The 21,508-nt window shown below is 33.4% G+C and overlaps 2 pseudogenes across 1 annotated transcript; both read left to right on the plus strand.

Moving 5' to 3' along the window:
* Nucleotides 1-8,974, plus strand: part of LOC143628682 (uncharacterized) — a 29,770-nt pseudogene extending 20,796 nt beyond the window's left edge.
* Nucleotides 8,975-13,546: 4,572 nt separating this feature from the next.
* LOC143628683 (transcription factor MYB113 pseudogene) lies at nucleotides 13,547-14,688 on the plus strand (annotated as a pseudogene). The gene is made up of 3 exons (XR_013152799.1): nucleotides 13,547-13,801; nucleotides 13,897-14,026; nucleotides 14,202-14,688. The product of XR_013152799.1 is annotated as a transcription factor MYB113 pseudogene (transcript).
* The last annotated feature ends 6,820 nt before the right edge of the window (nucleotides 14,689-21,508 follow it).

Here is a 21,508-nt window from a genome sequence, read left to right on the forward strand (position 1 = left end):
CACATGACAGTCATTGTGGTACCACAAGAGTAGAACTCTATGGCGTAGTATATGGTCAGGGCTGTCCTCGAGAATGCGTGGGTCTTCATGGACCTTGTGCGAATAAAAAAATAGGCCGTAATATAAATTTATATATATAGGCCCTGATATATATATAGGAGAGATTTCAAATGAGAACCCCTTTGAGTTTTAAGAACTCGAAAGAGCTCAGTGTAACGATTTTTTTTTGAATTTTTTTTACACATGCGTAATATATGTAGGTTACATACACGTAAAAAAATTACAAAATTTTTTACGCATCGAGTCGACTTTTTACACATGTGTAACGGACGTAAAAGTTAGTGTAACCACTTACAACTTTATTCTCTCTCCTACTTTGACTTTTTTGCCAGATTTAATCTCAACCACATATTCCGATTCATTTAATTAAATGTGTGGCCTAGAATGATGTTCTTAAGTTCTTACAACTCAACATGGTTCTCAAAATATCCCTCCCCTATATATATATATATATATAATCAATGAGTGAATGTTAAGTGTGATATCATTTAACGAAACAATACTATTGTAGATTTATGAATGGATAAACCTAATCAATTAAGTTCAGCTGCCAAGGCATAATTTCATAACAATACCTTGTAATCGAACTTCACGAAAACAAAGTTTAATACAATTTCAATTGATCAGAAGTCATGTAACAGCTGATTTCGTGTTCGTAGCTTGGTATAGTGTATATAAAATGGGAGTAATGGAAACTGCTAATATTATTAAAGTTTGGATCGATATGCAATAAGACTTTGTTAAGGGGTGTGTTTTGGAAATTCTATTTTTTTAGTTTGGCACCAAATAAATTATGAATTAAACTAGGAAGACCAAATTGAAACTTTGTCAATTATTTCCACCTACCCTAGCAGTAACCTTCTTCTCCGATCTCCATTTTTGTCCCTTGTAAGGTTTTAGGCGATAATGTTCGTAGCTTGTACTGGCCAGACGACTTCAACGTATTTCTCCGTCAATCTTGGTTGACTTTCGTTCTAATCGTTCTCACATTCATCTAATCGCTCTACTGTGCATGCTTAAACAATTTTGGACCCCCTAGGCTCACGGACCTAGTGCGGCTGCACAGCTCTAGAGTCAGCTCTGCATACGGTGGGACGAAAATCCGGGTGGGCTCATAATTTGAATTGGCAACTTTGCAGAAGGTCTAACTCAAATCCCACATTGTTTTAATCCATAATAAATAACATAAGTGGGGATCGAACTTGAACTTCTACTCGAAAATACAAACGTCATTCAGTAGGTCACAAGTGATGGAACAAGAATATTCTTGTTTAGGGTGTGCGTGTGTGCACATTGATTAAATCAACTTTTTTATTGAAGTTTGGTATTTAGTGTTAACTCTTTTGTTGTCTTGATCGAAAAAGGAAAAACCTAAACAACATAAAAAACCAAAACTAGTGAATTCAAAATAAGGGTCAAATTATTCAACAAAGGAGGAAAAAAATGAGAATAATGAGAAGAATTTGTAGCAAAAAAAAACAAATTAAAAAATCATAACTCAAATTTTAATACAAAAACGAAAAATGTAAAAATACAAAAAATGTTTTTATCGTCTTTCTCGTTCTATGAAAAAAAACCTCAAAAAAGACACAATATTGAGTGAAAAAGATCATTGTGCATGTCTTTTTGTTTATCATTGTGTTTTGTGTTTATTTTCGTCATTGATTGTGTCTTTTTTCTTGACATTGTGTCTTTTTTTTATATTATGGTATATTACTCAACATTGTGTCATATTTTATTCGGCATTGTGCTATATATTTGCGATTTGTTATGTTTTTTTTTATTTATCATCGTGTTGTTTGTTCATTTTCTGCATTATGTCTTTTCGTCGATTTTTTTTAGGAACGGAAATGACGGAGGAATATTTTGGTTTATTTATTTATTTTTTATTTTTTATTTATATATTGAGTTATAATTTTTTATTATTTTTTTGAATTTGTTTTTGAATAGTTTTTTTGTGTATCCACATATCCTTCTCACATTTCTCGTTTTTGTCTTCCTTTATTTTAACTTTACCCTTCAAAATAAATAAAACACGCATTTCTCATTTTTGTCTTCCTTCACTTTAACTTTACCCTTCAAAATAAATAAAACAAGTAGATCTATAGAGAGTGAATGTTAAGTGTGATATCATTTAACGAAACAATACTATTGTAGATTTATGAATGGATAAACCTAATCAATTAAGTTCAGCTGCCAAGGCATAATTTCATAACAATACCTTGTAATCGAACTTCACGAAAACAAAGTTTAATACAATTTCAATTGATCAGAAGTCATGTAACAGCTGATTTCGTGTTCGTAGCTTGGTATAGTGTATATAAAATGGGAGTAATGGAAACTGCTAATATTATTAAAGTTTGGATCGATATGCAATAAGACTTTGTTAAGGGGTGTGTTTTGGAAATTCTATTTTTTTAGTTTGGCACCAAATAAATTATGAATTAAACTAGGAAGACCAAATTGAAACTTTGTCAATTATTTCCACCTACCCTAGCAGTAACCTTCTTCTCCGATCTCCATTTTTGTCCCTTGTAAGGTTTTAGGCGATAATGTTCGTAGCTTGTACTGGCCAGACGACTTCAACGTATTTCTCCGTCAATCTTGGTTGACTTTCGTTCTAATCGTTCTCACATTCATCTAATCGCTCTACTGTGCATGCTTAAACAATTTTGGACCCCCTAGGCTCACGGACCTAGTGCGGCTGCACAGCTCTAGAGTCAGCTCTGCATACGGTGGGACGAAAATCCGGGTGGGCTCATAATTTGAATTGGCAACTTTGCAGAAGGTCTAACTCAAATCCCACATTGTTTTAATCCATAATAAATAACATAAGTGGGGATCGAACTTGAACTTCTACTCGAAAATACAAACGTCATTCAGTAGGTCACAAGTGATGGAACAAGAATATTCTTGTTTAGGGTGTGCGTGTGTGCACATTGATTAAATCAACTTTTTTATTGAAGTTTGGTATTTAGTGTTAACTCTTTTGTTGTCTTGATCGAAAAAGGAAAAACCTAAACAACATAAAAAACCAAAACTAGTGAATTCAAAATAAGGGTCAAATTATTCAACAAAGGAGGAAAAAAATGAGAATAATGAGAAGAATTTGTAGCAAAAAAAAACAAATTAAAAAATCATAACTCAAATTTTAATACAAAAACGAAAAATGTAAAAATACAAAAAATGTTTTCATCGTCTTTCTCGTTCTATGAAAAAAAACCTCAAAAAAGACACAATATTGAGTGAAAAAGATCATTGTGCATGTCTTTTTGTTTATCATTGTGTTTTGTGTTTATTTTCGTCATTGATTGTGTCTTTTTTCTTGACATTGTGTCTTTTTTTTATATTATGGTATATTACTCAACATTGTGTCATATTTTATTCGGCATTGTGCTATATATTTGCGATTTGTTATGTTTTTTTTTATTTATCATCGTGTTGTTTGTTCATTTTCTGCATTATGTCTTTTCGTCGATTTTTTTTAGGAACGGAAATGACGGAGGAATATTTTGGTTTATTTATTTATTTTTTATTTATATATTGAGTTATAATTTTTTATTATTTTTTTGAATTTGTTTTTGAATAGTTTTTTTGTGTATCCACATATCCTTCTCACATTTCTCGTTTTTGTCTTCCTTTATTTTAACTTTACCCTTCAAAATAAATAAAACACGCATTTCTCATTTTTGTCTTCCTTCACTTTAACTTTACCCTTCAAAATAAATAAAACAAGTAGATCTATAGAGAGAAATACTATCCGATATACTTACTCAATGTCTCAATCTTTAACTAAATGGTAGTCAACAGGATTGTAGTTTGGATCATTGACTCTAAGTAACAATAAGAGCTTAAAGTCACTTTATTATGATGAATTTTCTATACAATTTAAACACTTCTTCCAAGTAGAACATGGTATTCTTTGTATTTCAAATTAATACAAATTAACCCCTATTAAACTATTCTAGACTTGCTCTCCAAAGAGCTTATTTGAAATTTAAACAAACTCAAAGCCTAAACAACTAGATAAACATAAACTCGAAGATGTCTTAAAAACTTATTAACTCGATCCCTTCCCAATTATGCCATGCTGCCACATCCTCTTAATTCATTGTTGGACGCTCACACTCCCTCTCAAAACCGAACTCATTCATCCCCATGCACATGCATAGCTCTTGCATCTTCACACTTGCCAACCCTTTTATTAGCACATCTATAAATTGTTTAGTGTCTCCATACACGAAATCAACTTCTCCTATAAAACCTTCTCCTTTATAAATGATAGTGGGCTTCAATATATTTCGTTTGAGCATGGAAAGTAGGATTCTTAGCTAATAGTTTAGCAGATAAATTATCACAGAATAACTTAACTTTATAATCTACCTTTTGATTCAGACTTTTCTTCTGTTGTTGACAATGAAACCGTCGGTTGTCGCTTACTACACCATGACAACACTTCCATCAATCAAAAACACATACCCCATTGGTTGGTATCCTCTCGGGTCACTCATCTATTATCACAAAAACCTTTTAGCTTAGCATCAAGCTCTAGGGCTATCTCTGAAAATTGCTAAAAGTTTTTGGACAGGGGAGCGGGTATAAATTCAGCCCTTAAGTAAAATATAAATTCGATAACTTATATATAAAAGGTAAATAATACGATGATAATTGTAATTTTGATAAACAAAACATATATATTGTAGCAAAATAATCTAATTTAATGCCATTATTTACGTTTGGGCATGGACATATGAGTTGTTGGTTATATTTTGGGCTATAAAGTTGATAATTTGGTTATAAGTTTAACTTGTGAATGAGCTAGTGGTGTTAAAGTTTAAATACAGTTTTCTTTTTCGTGCCTATCGGGATGATCAGACCGAGGTCGGTCAACCTCCCTACCACCCCACCTAAGACGGACATGTCAAGGTCCCTCTAAAACCAAGCCCCAAACTAATAGTATTATATACTAGTTTTTGAACCCGTGTATTACACGGGATTTGTTAAATTATAAAAATAAATAAGGTCTGTTATTTTAATTATGATTCTCAAATTACTCAGGAAGGTGCTAAAGTTGTGTAGTTGATCAAACCATATGTATGAAAATGGTATTTAACTCAATAATGAATAAAATCCACGCTATGTTATAACCCAGTTGACAAAATGGCTTTGACCCATGATCTATGGATAGCTAGAATGAATAAAATAAGAGATTAGGAATTATGAGGAATGCAGGTTTGACAACTAAGCTTTAACATTTTCTTTAATTAGTATAGTAAGAAGTAAGATAAGATTGACTATCTTAGGAACCATGACAAGGCAAGGCATAAACGTGAGTCATTCCGGGCTGCAACATAAACTAAATGCATTAACATATGTGGCTCACCACCATCCTTCAGTATTCGATGAAATCAATTCATATCATCTTCCTTCATCAATTTATAAGTTACGAGTGACATCAATATGTGTAGCTGATGGTTTGGAAAAAACATGCAAAACATTTTAGAGTATCAAGCGCATATTTCTTTTATTGCAATAATTATTTACAACTTTACAAGGGGATATTTGCTTGGTGCATCTGAAATCTTAGAAACGGACCTATCATAAAAACGAATCGGATTTTTAGTGTCCAATCTCCGGTTGCATCTAGTTAAAATCTCGTTTTAATTTCTCTTAATTACGATTTTAAAAAAGGGGAGTACCCGGCAACATTTTAGGTTTATGGGAATTTTATAATCGCAACTGCGTTTATTGATAATGGTGGTCCCAAATTAAAAAAAAAAAAAAATTGGCTCTCAGTGGTTCTCTGTTAAAAAAAATTAACGCCATTAACTTTTTTACAAATTTTTAACTAATATTTTAAGGATTTTAATTGAAAGGGGATATGAGTCGATTGATATAAAATTTAGCTTGAAACAGTGTTCCGAACGACTTGATTAGTGCTTCAAATCGGGTGTTTAAACTTTTAATTAACAAAAATTAAGCCGTTTGTTGCACTGTTTCGAGCTAAGTTTACATCAATCGACTCATATCATCATTTTGATCAAAATCCATAAAAATTCAATTTGAAATTCGGAAAAAAGTTAACGTCGTTAATTTTTTTTAACAAAGGACCACTGAGAGTCATTTTCTTTTTTTTTAAATTTAGGACCACCGATAGCTATAAACTCAGTTGTGATTATTATCGGTTCATAGCCTTTAGTTAGGATTATTAAAATCCAATAAGCCAAAATGTTATTAGTATATATTAACAACCAATATTATAACATTTGAGAAAGAGGCTAAATTCAGATTTTAAGACACATGGTTAGTAGTTTTTTTTTGTTTTGTCACGCACTTAATGTGCACTTTACGATTAAAAACAAATTGAATGACAATGCGTATCTTAAATACGCAATTGCTACAATTTTTCAACATCAAAGGATTAAACCCATGATTCAAGAATCAAGTTCAAACCCACCATGATTCCATTTCTGTCTAGTACTTGCTGATTTCCATGAAATAATTCAAAGGATGAAACCCATGGACAGGCTTCTCTTCTTGGTAGGTATTCGCATCATCGGTTTGAATCATGTAAACAACCGAACAAACATGAGCAGGGGCATGTTCATGTTCGTTCATTTAACTTTAACCGAACACGGAAACAATCATATACTCAAATAAAATTTTGTGTTCATGATCATTCATCAAGAAAAGGGACATGTTCGTGTTCGTCATTTAAAACCTAAATGAATTAACAGTTCACGAACGTAAACGAACACAAATGAGCATAATTGACCAAACATAATCAAATGTGTGTGTGTAATTTAAACGAACCCCTTTTATAGTTATATAAGTAAAAAAGATAACTACTTACATATTTATTAAAATATAAACAAACATAAATGAAGTTCATGGACATATATGAATGAACAAAACGTGTGTTCATATTCATTCATTTAATTAAATGAATAAAAATAGTTGTTCATGTTCATTCGCCTATTAAATAAATGAACATAAACTAACCCCCACCGAATAATACATAAGCATTTGATTCGTTTACTGACCTAGTCATTTGATAGTTATTTGTGCAGATTATTCATGGCCTTGATAGATCAGGATGAAGTGGCACCGTTTCCAGGTGTTCTTAGGGTTGGCATACTTTCTATTCGCCGGCATCTACATTTCAAGTGTAGTTTGATTAATGTTGGTAAAAATTCGGGAGGTGTTCGGTTTAATCCTGCTAACTTTCCCTATATGACAACCGATGAAAAGTATAACGATCGTTCTGATGAAGCTGCTGACAGCATAGAAGGTATTTTTGGCAGGAACATGCCGCCACTTGATCAAAGAAAAGGGGTATACAATCACAAAATCTTGTATTGTAAACTGGTATTATTTTTGAAAACCTAAAGATTAGCTATATATAATATAAGATTTTTACATATTTCCCATTCCTAAACCTTTGAAATTACATATTTCCTCAAAATACAAGTTTTTAATGCAAAATGTACAATGCTCTTTAAGCATAATTTAAAGAAATATGTAATTTCAAAGTTTATGAAGGGGAAATATGTAAATGCCCATATTTTATATTCTATCATAAGATGTTATGGGCATTCCCTTATACTCTTGTAGAGCTATCATTTTCAATGATGTTTGCAACCTCATTATAAAGACTCAAAAGATATTACAAATATGCCAACTTTTTATTGAAGTGTGACATAGCTCTAAATGTGGGTATATCTTCATGTGGACATCTTGTTATTTTTTCGGACGGTTTTATGTATAATTAACGAAATTAGCAAAAGCTAGAAAAGAAAATTACATGACTAAAAGAGGATTTTTAAGCCAATCGGTCCAACCAGGCCCGGCTCTTCGGGTGTGCCAAGTGGGCGACCGACCAGGGTATGTTTTTTTCGGGGGCACAATTTGTTTTTTAAATTCCCGATGTTATCATTGTAGAATATCCGAGCATTTATAATCTCACTATTTTTATAATATTCAAACACCTTTTAGACTTATTTTTTTTAAAATCACCCAAAGACTTATAGGCCCACTCAAATTAAAAAAAGGTCAAGTAGTTTTAATTAATCAATATAAGTTAAATAAATAAATAAAAGAAACTTATAAACGAGATAACAGTAAAGTCGGTTTCGAACACTAGTAGTCCCGGTGGCATCTACATAAATGACTTTTTGGAAATTATAGTTATTGAAATCTTATTTACAGTCCACAATGCCCTAACAAAGACTTAGCTGGTTGGCGATAATAGCTATTGAGAAAAGAACATTAGAGAGTATAAACTGTGAATAATTGATTCATCAATTTGTTATCAAGAATGTTAAAAGAGCTTCATAAATCCTCAATTGGCTATTAGCCTATTCAGTATGCCATAAACTCATTCTAATATCATGATTTTGCTCATTGTTATGCTGATCGTTATAACTTTAATAGGCGTATAAAAATTGTGTTTACATTACAAGGTTAAGGGGCATATTCTTTTATGCTCGGCCGGGGGACGCGAATTCTTAGAGCCGGCTCTGGCGTCCAACCAACAATACTTTTACTATCTCTATTTATAATCCACAGAAACGAATAACTAAGAAGAGAATTAAAAAACTAGGTCGTCTCTTCTATCTTCACTAAAGAAGACAACTTCATTCCGTGTTAGCCAAATGATCCACCACAGAGAAAGAATAATCCCGTGAATCAAATTCTTCTTCTTGCTACTTGCTAGTAACCGATAATGCGGACCTCTTGTTATTACTTATTAAAGTCTTGGTGTTTGTTATAGCTATTGAAGCCAAACCCTATGGAGGTGGCAACAAAGCTTATGGCACGCAAAGAATTCATTGACACCGGAAAACAGTTAAACCTAATCGCGGTTTCATGGATACAATTCATGGCTCATGACTGGATGGATCATCTTGAGTAAACAGAACAGGTTTGATTAATTACTTTGCACCTTGCATGCATACAACTATATAGCTCCCATGATCTTCACAAATTAACTAACGCGTGATCGATGATTTACGTCACAGTTTGAGCTAAAGGCGTCGTATGAAAATGCGTGTCAATGCCATCTTAATTCTTTCAAGTTTTACAAGACTAAAAAAGTTGATACTGGTTTAGATGATATCAAAGAGGGCCATCTTAATATTAGTACGTCATGGTGGTATGAACAATCAATCTTTAATTCATTAGCGTCGGCCCAATGGCCATTATAAACAAGTTAGGGCTGTAGTCCCTCAATTGAATAAGACCCCATTTTTTAAAATATGTAAATACGTATTTGTTGTGTATTGGTTTCCCTTTGAGAGTTTCAGACCAAAATACATTAATGCTAGTATAGTGATAACACTCTCCTCTAGCTCTTGGAGGCGTATGCTCAAATCTTACAATTCCCGACTTTTATTCCATGTTCTTTTACATCCAATGAAAATGGATACCGATAGAAAGTACGAATCAAAATTTTTTTTAAAGGCCTTGGATTTTTTTCGTTTTAGGCCTCTAAAATGGTTGAGTCAATCCTTGTTTTCATCATTTGTTGTGCACAACTCTTAGTACATATAAGGAAAGCGTCAGCTAATATTAACCAAACTTTGTAACTGTGTTACCGAAGTTCATAAACTTGTTTGTCTTTTAAAATCATTCAACTTTAGGGATGGAAGCGCAATATATGGAAGCAACTCTTCACAGTTGCACGAAGTGAGAACGTACAAAGAAGGGAAGCTTAAGATCACGGATGGGTTAGACACAGCAGGCAAATTTCGCAATGGTTGGATTGGTATCAACATTGAAAGACCTTTTCGTCCTTAAACACAATGCCATTTGTGACGCCTTAAAGGTACATCTATACACACTCGTTCACATGATAACTTGAACCTGTCAGTTATTCTAAACTGGAAGCTACTAGCTGTGATAAGAAGAATATCCTGATCTAGATGACGAAAATCTATTCTGTCGTGCAATACTAGTAACTTCTGTGGTAAAGGCCAAGATTCACATAAAATCACTACGTTTTTTTATCCAAAAAAAAAAAAGATTTTGCAAAGACACAAAAAGTGGCAAGAAAAGATGTTGAAAGGGCTTTTGGTGTTCTGAAAGCAAAATGGGGAATATTTCGATTACCAACACGGGCAAAGCATCCTAGAAATATAAGAAAAATCATGTACGCTTATATCATTCTAAACAATATGATTATAAAGGACGAGGGCAAGGTGCCCGATCCTCCAAACAACAATATGGCTTATGAAGATTTCATTATAGTGAACTATATAACAGAAAAACACATTTGGCTTTGCGATTTAATCTCTTATGGAGAATATATAGGCACTCCTACACCCTTAGGTTTAAGACTTGGGTTGGTACAATATATCATGTGTGTTAATTTGATTGCTTCACTATATGAATATATGATTTAACTTTAAATGGTATGTATGCTATGTTGGATTTATGGAGGCTTAATTGGGCCTGAGTTAGAAGACATATTTTGTGGCATATTAATTAAATGAAGACTAGTGGCAGGCCTGGCCCATATTATTTAATTATGGCCCATTATTAGATTTCTTGGATAGTAAGTTGTAAATGATCCCTATATATTCATTGTACTTGTAATATCCTCATCACGAGTGAGGCAGAGAGCTCGCGGGCGCGGGTCAACCGACCAAACCACGTAAATCTCGCGTGTTCATCTTCGTTTATATTTTCTCATGCGGTATTATTTGTGTTTTTGTGTGTTTTGCAATACCCGAATCCCTAACAAGTGGTATCAAGAGACAGGTTATGGTTACACACCAGAGAACACGATCGTGAGAGAAAAATTGTTTGGGTCGAAGGGTTAAGGTTTTTTGGCAGCCGGCCATATTAAAACATAAGTTATTCGATCGTCGTTCATCATCAAACCCCACTGGGTTTTTAATTATCATCCAGAAAAGCAAGAAAAGAAGAAAAAGTGCGGAGATATACAGTTCTTGTTCGTGGGCAGCCGCACACACAAAAAATAAATTGTTTGTGCCTTTTTTTTCATTATTATATTCTTCTTTTTTTTGGTGTTGGAACCTGCTGCCACCACAATGTTATACCTTTATTTTGCAATTGGAACATCGATCAACAGGAGCTAAAAGAAATTATATTTTTTTGTTTTAACCGTTTCTTGATCAGAAAGAAACCTTGGAACAAGTTTGCATTTCTAGTTCGTTTCAGTTTCTGATTATTGATTTAGTTTGGGGTTGGTTCGTGAGTTTGCTTCGGGTTTTTTGATTATCGGGTTTGGGCATATTTATCGGGAGGTTTAGCCGGGTGGTTTTGTGGTGACTTTCAGGGGTTATTTTGTTTGTCCGAGTTTTTCTTGATATTGTTCCCTAGATCCAAAGTTGGGAATTCTTAGTTTGAGTAATGGCTGAGAATGGGAAACTTCAAATTAAGAAGTTTGATGGTAAAGACTTTGGTTGGTGGAAAGTTCAAATGGAGGATTTGCTGGATCAGAAAGATTTAGACATGGTATTGGGTGAAAGATCGGAGAAGATACAACTAGACGAGTGGGAAACTTTGGATAAGAAAGCCAAGGCAGTTATTAGATTGTCGTTATCGATGGATATTGCGTTCAACATATTGAAGGAAACCACGGCACGTGGGATAATGAATGTTTTTTCTAATATGTACGAGAAGCCTTCGGCAGCTAATAAGGTTTTCCTGATTCATAAACTGGTAAACAAGAAGATGAAAAAAGGAAATTCAGTTACAGTACACATCAACAAATTAAACTCGATTTTGTCAAGGCCTGGGTTAGTTGGTATCAAATATGAGGACGAGGTTCAGGCTCTACTATTGTTATCATCATTGCCAAATAGTTTGTCAGAAACTGTCACATCGATTACTAGTTCTACCAGCGAGTTCCCTTTTAATGGGATTCGGGATCTTATTCTAGGCGAAGACGTCCGGTGAAGCAATTCAGGTGAATCGTCGAGTGATTTAATACATGTTGGCAGAGGAAAGAAAAATAGCAGAGGTAATGCGAGCGCAAACAGGAAAAGGAGTCCGTCTAGGACTCGGAAGGATGTGGTATGTTGGAACTGCAATGAGGCGGGACATTTTAGGAATCAGTGTCCAAATGATAAGAATGAAAAGAAAGAAGTCAACACTACAGAAGAATACTCAGAGGATGAGGCTTTAGTTCTTAGTGTTGAGGGTAATGTTGATTTATGGGTCATGGATTCTGATGCTTCATTTCATGCTACCCACAGCAGTGAAACATTGCATAATTTGAAAGAAGGTGATTTGGTAAGGTTAGACTGGTGAACAATGATGTTCTTGATGTTACGGGCATGGGTGACATGAATTAGTTACTTCAGCCGGTTCATGGACCTTGAAGGATGTCAAAGTGATTCCAAGCTTAAAGAAACAGTTGATTTCTGTTGGGCATTTTGATGAACAGGGACATGAGGTTAAATTTGGGAACGGGCAGTGGAAAGTTGTTAAGGAAAATCTTGTCATAGCTCGAGGAAGAAAGAGGGGTTCGTTGTATATGGTCAGTTTATCATCTAAGGGAGTGACCAACCCAGTTCCAAAGAAGACCAAAGTCCGGTTTATAGAGTCTTGGGCAGAAGAATGTTTGTTTTCTAGGAGATGAACCTAGAGCCACAGGTCAAATTCAGGTTGAACGTGCTAGAAAAGGTTCAGATAAACCAGTCAGGGGTTTTCGTGGCAGTGGGAGCACTGGCAGTCGACCAGTCAAAGCTTTAGCCAGAGTTACCAGACAGTGGGTTAAGAGAACCGATTTTTCTGTGGTTAACGTCTCTCCAGAAGATTACCTGCTTAATATGGAGAGTGTTGTTTGTTCTCAAGGTATTCCAGGATTCGACAGTTCATGTAAGTGGGAGCCGGTAGGGCTAGAGAACGAGTCAGTGGTAGTTATAGCCATGACTGATGTGTTGGAGCTTGGGGGAGCTTCAACGAACTAACTGATGCAAATGCAAATGCAACCAGAAAGACAAGGAAGATTACAAGATGTACAAGTGATCATATCGGATAGCAATTTGACAATTATCAAGCCTCCAAGTGGGAGATTGTTGGGTTTATGGAGGCTTAATTGGGCCCGAGTTAGAAGACATATTTTGTGGCAGATTAATTAAATGAAGACTAGTGGCAGGTCTGGCCTATATTATTTAATTATGGCCCATTATTAGATTTCTTGGTAGCAAGTTTTAAACCCTAGTATAATCTCTATATATTCATTGTACTTGTAATATCCTCATCACGAGTGAGGCAGAGAGCAATAAGAAAAGTATCCTGGTTGCAGCCCGTGGGCATAGGTCAGCTGACCAAACCACGTAAATCTCGCGTGTTCATCTTCGTTTATATTTTCTCTTGCAGTGTTATTTGTGTTTGTGTGTATTTTACAATACCCGAATCTCTAACATGTTAATCATATTATAATATTTTAGAGTTTATAACTTTATATTTTGTGGAAACATGAGCATGCACGTAAGTGATATGCATATGTATATGCGTGTGTGGAAGAATGTAGTGACACATCACACATGTACTTCAACATCTCTATAAAAGGGACATCCAGATTTGACTTATGCACAACTTAATTGAAAAGAAGCACATAGCTTCGATTACTTAAGTATAAAGAACAAAAGAATGGTGAATTCATTGCCGCGAAAAGGTGCATGGACGGCCGAAGAAGATACGCTTCTCAAGAATTGTATCAAGAAATTTGGCGAAGGCAAATGGCACCTTGTTCCTCTCAGAGCAGGTCTATTAAACAAACATGTGTTCAAATTGTAATTCTCATTATTTTTGGTATTAAATTGAGAAAAGAAATCGGCGTTTTTTTCATGTGTTTCATAGGCTTAAACCGATGCAGAAAGAGCTGTAGGTTGCGATGGTTGAATTATCTAAGACCAAATATTAAAAGAGGAGATTTTTGCGAAGACGAAGTTGATCTCATGCTTAGACTTCATAAGCTTCTAGGCAATAGGTGTGTAAAAAAATTAATTTATAAAAGACATTAATTTAACAGCTTGTTGTCCACTTGCCTTCTGTTTCGATGTAATCTAAACTTACTAAAAAAAATTTCAACTAATATGTGAGTTTCTTTATGAGCTTTAGTATAAATATATTAGTGTATGAGACTAATATGGTTTTAACCTTAGATGGTCATTAATTGCCGGGAGAATACCAGGAAGAACTGCTAATGACATAAAAAACTACTGGAACACACATCTTAAATCACGTCTCCAACAACAAAAGGAACAACTTAAAGACAGTGAACCATTAAAGCATACCACGGCCACAGTTATTAAGCCTCAACCGCATACCATTTCCAAAGGTTTAAATTTGAGCTCACACATTACAACTTGTGACACTCATAACATGATAACATCATCAAGTATGGATGGTATCCGCAATGCCTTTAATCTCTCTCCAGACTTACTCTTGCCATCGACATTATCTGTTGAAAAGATTAACGAGTATTTGGACGAGTTATTTGATAACCCAGAGAAGGATATAGAAACTGATGATCAAGTTGGGTGGCCTTTCGAAGGGTTTTCATTGGAGAGGAACCGTTTAGACATTGTCGAGCTAGCAGACCCCATAGACAATGAGAATCTGTTGTGCCTTTTTGATTATGAACAGTGATTCTTATCGCTAAAATGGGTAAGAAAATCTACATGTCTGGTACTGAAACAAACCGTACCAAAAGACTGTATCAATATTATTAATATTGTTTTTTAGTGCAATGTATTTATGGTGTGACAAGCAAGTCATGTGTGTCATTACCCATCATATATCATTATTAACGACAACTGAATGTTTAAACTTAGGCCATCGGTAATTTCCGCAACATCAAGGCCGTCTTAAAAGGAGGGTGGGTGGACGACGGTTCTCAGCCCGATCATATTGGTAGGTCTGAATTTTATTTTTTTTAGTTTTTTTTATATATAAATATTTTTATAGAAAAAATGTATAACTGTTTAAGTCAAACTTATTTAAGCCATTTCTATTAAAAAAATTGTTTGCACAACCCAAATCATAACAAATAAGCTTGTTTAAACATATAATTGTTTCGTTGTCGTCGTCATCATCGTACTCAGTACGTAGGGTCTGAGGAGGGTAATATGTAGACAGCCTTACCTCTATCTTATAGGAATAAAGATGTTGCTTCCGGTGAGACCCCCGGCTCGATAATAGTTTTGCATCAAGCCTTGCACGATGGCACATAACACTCAACCATCGGGACACCGGCCGATTGGTGCATGTATCCTTGTCTTTCGACTACCAACGCCACCACATGATATCTGATTAACCTTCCGCCACTTTTAACACTATTTTCACGAGATTAGTAAAATAACGTCAAAATTAGTGCAATTGTTTAAGCTCAATATTTTTTTTTTTACTAAAGGTCCAAAGTTTTTCGCCTTCCATCCAAAACTTTTAGCGATTCTTGGAGACGGCCATGCGCAACATCAATACCATTTTTAGTCAAAAAAATATGTGTAAATATCCATTTGATCGTTAGACTTCAAGACACATATGTGCTTTATTGTAGAAACACGCATGCCCCTATAACGTCCCATAATATCGTCAAAGCTTGCTTTGGGGCTTCAATGGGAGAGAATGCAATTGAAGTTCTCCAATTTTTTAGGAATATGCTGGACTTCTTTTACTTTTTTTTTTCTTTAAGTTGATTGATTTTATAAATACCTACAACATCATCATCTTCTATATCCACATCTCTTCATATTTTCATCTTTCTTTCTCTTCAACCTTTTTAACTCAACATGAATCCATGGGACCCGAGCAACCCATTATTCAAAAACTTTTACTAAGTCAACCGAATTCGCGGTTCTTTCCAAACCGGCAACAAAGCCTCTTTCAAAAGGCAAACTTTTTCCAAAGCCTTCTACAAAGCCAATCACCACCAAATGTTATTTCGGAAACACAATTCACGCAACCTACACCCGTGCCGGTTCAAGTAACGGGTCTGACCAAGACCCGAAAACATAAGAAAGAAAGACATGACTCCGCACCGGTAAAAAAAGCGAAGAAAACTAGATCTTATCGTATCGTATTTTTATCAGTTCTTATGTTTAATTTAATTTTATTTAATTGTATCCTTTTTAAGTAATTTCTAATTTATCTATGTTTGGTTGGTCCTTTTTTATTAAACTAGCGGCAAAAATAAAGAAACTAACATTAAAATAAAAGAATGATTAGCTAATGATTCAAAGGGGGTTAACTAACCACTCTCCATTACACTTGTTTTTTTAGGTTGATGTTGAGTTAAAGCATATCTTTTATGTGGTAGTTAAGTGACGTTTTAACTAACCTCTCATAATCTTATACATGGCGGGGAAAACATATGTTGCACCTAACATCCTCATTTCAAACTTTAAAAGTAACAAAAAAAGGAAAGAAAAACAAGAGAGAGAATCATCTCAACTGTTTATTTCTTCAACTAGGTTAACTACCTGTATATTTTTTTTTAAATAATAACACAATATAAACTACAAAAGTATGTTGAACAAATAAAAAGTTGTTGAAAATTCATAAATCTCAAATATTTCTTTGCATACAATACTTGTAATTTTAATTTTAAGTCTACCCTCTATATAAAAACTTACAAGTTTCACTTTATTGCTGTTTTTAACTCTAAATAATGCAACACATAACTAACCATGAATTAAAACAAGTTGTCTAAAAAACAAATCAACCATTTATAGTGATTGGCTTTATCCTTTATTTATCTTCATTGAAAAAAAAAGTGAAAATTTCATTATTTGAAGTTTGAAATTAATTATTTTATCTAAACGTATAGAATTTTTTTAAGAATAAAGTTGTTAATTTTTATATTACTTTTAGGTATGATTTAATCTTCTATAACACGATTACCCTATTGTATTTTCACATGTAGTTTAGTTTCATTGTATATGCCACTTTTCTAGTAGACGGTTGTTAGTTTCTTGAACGAACTCATTTTTTGATGCAACTATTACTCGTTCACTAAAGAAATCTATATTTTTGAAATCTCCAAAAATAAAAGAATATACAAAGTCAATTTATCATCTGATTAACAGTGTACTTAAGTCTAACATTTATATTCCTAAATTAAGAATTTGTCTCATCCATATAAAAAACTAATTATATTTTTTTGGATTTTTAAGATGATGAACTTAACATAAATCATGGGTTGATTAAATAGTCACGGAAGAAAAAAAGAAGTTGTAAATGAATACTCTTTTAAACCAACCCGTGAACCGAAACTCATTCTAATCATAAACTATGTTGACATGAACCATGTATGATCCTTTAATTGGGTAAAGAAACCGGTTCGTTTACATTAACATGACACTAAGAATACATAAATAGTGAATTTATTTTTTAAGTGTTTGAAAGAAAAAACTTGTAATTTAGTAAACAATCATATATATTTAATAAGTTAGTTTATTAAAATTTTTAATTTTAATTTTAAATTAAGTTTGCTCTTCATCCAATAATATCATTTCTTATAAAACATTAATATTAATTAACTAATATAATATATTTAAACCTCTAAATTTTGGAATAATTATTCAAAATCAACGTAAAAATTGGTTACTTATAAAAGGTTGATATTTATAACTAATACAATATACTTATGTAAAATAATATGTTTATGTTGGTATTAAATTTTTTAAAACATGAAATAAATATTAAAAAGAGAAAATGATATATTAAAAAAAAGAAATATAAAACTATTAATAAGAAAGAGAATATTTAATATGAGAGAGAAGATGGAAAATTTTGTAAAAATGACTCTAATGTATAGATAGATATAGATTTCATAACGTTAGTAAAATATTTCTTATATGTAGAACTGCATAACAGTGATAGGAGTATTTATTAATTTCTTTGTTTTGCAGTTTTTACTATATTTCATTCATATCTCATTTTCTTAATCTGGCTGATTTCAAAATACAGACTTGTTGAGTCAAATCACTAATTATCAATTTTTTTTAACGGGGACTTTCTTTTGTTTCAGGTCGTCGCACTCTTCAAATTGGAGAGCACCATTGCCTCACTATGGTCAGACTATGTTGTCTTAACCGGATGTGGTCCAAATTAGACATATTTTATAAATATTTTCTACGCTTTTATATCTTTTTGAGCTAGGTTTAATTCAAGATTTATCTCAAGTGGTTCGTATTTAAACGCTGGAGATTTCAAGAGACAACAGTCTAAAATTGGGAATTTAAGTTAAATTAGTCGCAGTTGATTTAAAATTTAATATATAAGTTAAATGTTGATATATAAGTTAAATTAGTCACAGTTGATTTATTTAAAATTTAATATATAAGTTAAATGTTGATATATAAAAGATTGAGTCAGTGTACTCTGAAGAATTTCAGGTTACCTTACAAGTTAAATAAATTATATTTATATATTAAGTTAAATCAATTATATTTATATATTAAAAAGAATTGTTTATGTGATTTAAAATTATGTGATTTAAAATTCAAGTAGCATACATTCTAATTATTTTAAAACCCACGTTTGTTTGATATTGTTAGTCACGAAACTAATTATTGGTTATGCGAGGCCCGCATGAAGATGGGTGAATGAAAGTCAGCCGCAAGAAAACCTTAGAGCATTCCCAACCTATCATCCATATCTATCTCTATAATTACATTAAAAAACTATATTTCTTTCTTCTGTTTAATTAAATAATCTTTTTTTTATACTTTTACCATTACAGTTTTCTCTCTCCACCCTATAATTTACAAAAAATTGCTACGTTTTCCCAAATTTACAAAAAAATCACTACCTTTTCTCTCTCCACCCTATAATTTACACTCACAACCACTTAAAACCCCATCCTATAATTTATAAACTCACCTCACACAAATTTGAGGGATAGGATGGGAATGCTCTTAGGAAAAAAAATATAGGAGGGTGTTTCGATAACGGAAGTCAGACGGAAAACAACGGGCAGCCTCTTACTTGGAACACAAGAATTGGGTTTGGTGGTTGTTAAAGGCTGATACAACAAACAGGAGACAAAAATCATTAACGGAAGTAAGGGGGCTGATTAGGAAGCATTCGGTTGAAGACTAGAGGGCGCATTCCGTTTGCTTTCAGATTTGGATTTGTTCATTGGTTTTTAATCTTTGTTTTCCACATTTCATAATCATGTTATTTGTCGTTAAGAACTACTTTGATTTGTGTTTCATGATTATGAGTAGCTAAATTATTTGAACTACCTAGGTTGAGATAAATATTGACGTTGTTTGACAGTTTATTTGGTTTTGATTGATCACATGACGTATTATTATTGAAAAGCTTTATTTAATTCGATCTTTGATGTGTTAAAATATTGTTTTTCTATAATTATTGCTTATGATTCCGCGTATGACTTTGACTGATTGACCGTGTGTCGTTCGGTTATGGTTTTACGTTTAGGTCTTAGACCTGATGTTTTTGGTCTATTTATGGTTAGCGCGGCCATAGGAATCTTGAGTGTGATTTATTATTAAAATTCAGTATGTTCACCTTCCTTGTGACTGAGAGGTAATGGGGAGTCAGTTTGTCTGGCATCTTTATTCGGTTTGGTTAGAATTGCGCGAGAGCGAGTTTTGGTGTTATCCGGTTTAGATTTGCGTGCAAATAAGTGTCTTAGATTGGGTTAGATATTGTTCCCTCTTTATCCCTAGAATTGCTAGTACCAATTTTTAGCTGGGTTTTGTGTCGTTGAGTCCGAGAGCAGATTCTTCGTTAGGGTACCTTAGTAATCTTTATCCTGGTAGGATAATTCAAGCTTCTTAGATTTGTGAGGGTTAGTTGGTGAGAGTGTGAGACCGAGAGGTGATCTAGCGAACATTCGTGAGTCTTAGTTGATTTATTCTTAAGATCTCAGTGTTATGTGATTAGTTAATTCCTTTAGTCGTTAAATTGTCAGTAAGATTCTTGCCTAGGTAGTCGTTTCTCCATATTCGTTAAAAGCTCGTTGAGTTTCCTATTTAAGTTAGTTAAATTAGTTTTAAAATAAATAAATAAAAATATATAAAATAAAATCAAAATCAAATTTGTTTATTAGTCAAATCTTAGTGTAGGGTCGTTTCTTAAAATCGTAGAACATGCCCTTGTGGTCAATATCCGGACTTCTTGTGTTTGTGCTACACGCGATCTGTACACTTGCTGGTTGTGTGAAGTTAGTTTAGGTTGTTTGGTTTTTAAAGATTAGTTGTGAATCATGTTTATATATATATATATATTCGCACATCACGGACCCACGCTAGCTTCAGAGTTTGGCTTGGGCATTTCCTTATGAAACCATATCACCAACTGCCACTTAACAACCATTGTGCTACCATAAGAGTAGAACTCTATGGCATAACATACGGTGGGACGAAAACCCGGGTGGGCTCGGAATTAGAGCTGACAATTTTACGCAAAGCCTAACTCAAATCGTTCATTGTCTTAATCCACAAAAAATAATATAAGTGGAGATCGAACTTGAGTCTTTACTACAAAACCCAAGTCTGCGACCACTACGCCGCAAGTGATGGAACAAGAATATTCTTGTTTAGGGTGTGTCTGTGTGCAAATTGATTAAATCATCTTTTTTATTAAATTTTGGTATTTAGTGTTAACTCTTCGTTGTCTTGATCGAAAAAAGAAAAACCTAAACAACACGAAAAACCAAAACTTACAATGAATTCAAATTAAATAAAACAAATAGATCTATGGAGAGGAAATATCATCCGATATACTAACTCAATGTCTCAATCTTTAACTAAATGGTAGTTAACAGGATTGTAGTTTGGGTCATTGACTCTATAACTCTCTAAGTAACATTAAGAGCTTAAAGTCACTTTATTATAATGAATTTTCTATACAATTTAAACACTTCTTCCAAGTAGAACATGATGTTGTTTGTATTTCAAATTAATATAAATTAACCCCCTATTAAACTATTATAAACTTTCTCTACAAAATGCTTATATGAAATTTAAGCAAACTCAAAACCTAAACAACTAGATAAACATAAACTCGAAGATGTCTTAAAAACTTATTAACTCGATCCCTTCCCAATTATGCCATGCTGCCACATCCTCTTAATTCGTTGTTGGACATTCACACTCCCTCTCAAAACAGAACTCATTCATCCCCATGCGCATGCATAGCTCTTGAATCTTCACACTTGCCAACCCTTTTGTTAGAACATCTACAAATTGTTAATTAGTGTCTCCATACACCAAATCAACTTCTCCTCCAAAACCTTCACCCTTATAAATGGTATTGTACTTCAATATATTTCGTTTGAGATTGGAAAGTAGGATTCTTAGCTAACATTTTAGCAGATAAATTATCACAGAATAACTTAACTTTATAATCTACCTTTTGATTCGGACTTTTCTTCTGTTGTTGACGATGAAACTGTCGGTTGTCGCTTACTACACCATGACTCAACACCTCCATC

Source organism: Bidens hawaiensis, unplaced genomic scaffold, assembly GCF_021521415.1.
Source record: "Bidens hawaiensis isolate Kalapana, Puna unplaced genomic scaffold, B.hawaiensis_p1.1 tig00005061_1, whole genome shotgun sequence".
NCBI classification, from domain to species: Eukaryota; Viridiplantae; Streptophyta; class Magnoliopsida; order Asterales; family Asteraceae; genus Bidens; species Bidens hawaiensis.